The following is a 2,184-nucleotide window of genomic DNA, read 5'->3' on the forward strand; positions in this document are numbered from 1 at the left end:
AAAAAAAAAAAAAAAATTCTTTTTCTGACCAAGCACAGTGACTCACACATGTAATCTCAGCACTTTGGGTGGCCAAAGTGGGAGGATTACTTGAGTCTAGGAGTTTGAGATCAGCCTGGGCAACATAGTGAGATCCCCATCTCTATAAAAAAAAAATTTCCCCAGGAACATATAGTTAAATGTGACATAGCTATTCAGTCTTTGCAAAACAGTTCCCTTGGAAATGGAATTAAGAATCTCCATGTGGGCCAGGAGTGGTGGCTCACGCCTGTAATCCCAGCACTTTGGGGGGCTGAGGTGGGTGGATCACCCGAGGTTGGGAGTTCAAGACCAGCTTGGCCAACATGGAGAAACCCCGTCTCTACTAAAAATACAAAAAACTAGCCGGACGACGTGGCGGGCACCTGTAGTCCCAGCTACTTGGGAGGCTGAGGCAGGAGAATTGCTTGAACCCAGGAGGCAGAGGTTGCGGTGAGCCGAGATTGCACCATTGCACTCCAGCCTGGGCAACAAGAGCGAAGCTCTGTCTCAAAAAAAAAAAAAAAAATCCTGCTTCTCTCTTGATAACCCAAGTATAATAATGATGATGATGATGATGATTGCTGGATGGTGCCTAACACTGTCACGTGTTGTAGCATTATAGATAAGCGGTGAGACACCAGGCTAAGTTGAATCTTGACAGAATGTCAGGATGATCATCAGTGTTGAGAGAACTAGGTTCTGATGCAGATGTTGACTTGTTGGAGGAGATCAAATAATACTACTGTCAAGATCTGTTCAGCTTCAGTGCTGCAGATCCTTAACCATGGAAGGTTCTGTGTTTATGTTTGCAGGTGCTTAGTGAGAAGTGTAGGAAGCTAGTTTTTCTTTTCTTTTTTTTTTGAGTCATCAAAAAAATCTTGCACTGTTTGTTGGCATGTTATTCCGTGGGTGACATGGAGGCTTAGTTCCATCAACGGATCTTCCTTGAGGATGAGGAACTTTCTTAATATTTTTGTCTATTGAAAAACTGCACATGTTTCAAGTGTCCAAATCTGTGGCCCTGCCTCTTTTAAGTCATCGTCATCATCATCAGTCTAACAGCATTTCAGCACATCTTTGAGTTCCTTGTTGTAAGAATTTATGCTCTTCTGTGTGTTCCTCAACATCGTCTTCAGTCCTGTCAGAGATAGCCTTTCTTACCAGCTTCCCTTGCAATATTTAAGATATTCTTGGCCAGGCGCGGTGGCTCATGCCTGTAATCCCAACACTTTGGGAGGCCAAGGAGGGTGGGTCACCTGAGGTCAGGAGTTCGAGACCAGCCTGAGCAATATGATGAAACCCTGTCTTTACTAAAAATACAAAAATTAGCCAGGTGTGGTGGCATGCACCTGTAATCTCAGCCACTCAGGAGGCTGAGACAGGAGAATCACTTGAACCCAGGAGGTGGAGGTTGCAGTGAGCCGAGATCACACCATTGCACTCCAGCCTGGGCAAGAGAGCGAGACTCCATCTCAAAAAAAATAAAGCATAAAAAATAAAAGATATTCCTAACTATTGCATCAATAGTGGGGAAGCCCCTGAAATCATTGACTCCCTCACTCCATAATGGCTTCCAGCTTGCTTTGGGGTTCTTGAGCTTTGGGGCATCTGTAGCCTCTGCAGTGAGAACTGTTGCATGTGCAGTTGTGAAGTGCTTTCATAAATCCACTATGGTACAGTCAGAGTTAGCATCAGGATGGCATGAATCCTCCCGAAGGTCAGGTGAGTATAAGTCACCTTAATCTACTTGATTATGCCTTAATTGAGTAGCTGTTACTGTGATGTAGTGTTAGGAGCAGGGACATCACTTCCACATTCTTACTGGCAAAGCAGAGATTGGAGATGACCAGGAGCATTGTCAATTATGAGAAGGACCTTGAGTGGCAGTCCCTTCTCTTCAAGGTATTTCTCTTTTTTTTTGAGATGGAGTCTCACTCTGTCACCAGGCTGGAGTGCAGTGGCGAGATCTCAGCTCACTGCAACCTCTGCCTCCCTGGTTCAAGTGATTCTCCTGCCTCAGCCTCCTGAGTAGCTGAGACTAAAGGGACATACCACCAAGCCCAGCTAATTTTTGTAGTTTTTTTTTTTTTTTTTTTTTTTAGTAGAGATGGGGTTTCACCATGTTGGCCAGGATGGTCTCGATCTCTTGACCTCGTGATCTGT

The sequence above is a fragment of the Colobus angolensis genome, unplaced genomic scaffold (genome assembly GCF_000951035.1).
Source record: "Colobus angolensis palliatus isolate OR3802 unplaced genomic scaffold, Cang.pa_1.0 Scaffold39, whole genome shotgun sequence".
NCBI lineage: Eukaryota > Metazoa > Chordata > Mammalia > Primates > Cercopithecidae > Colobus > Colobus angolensis.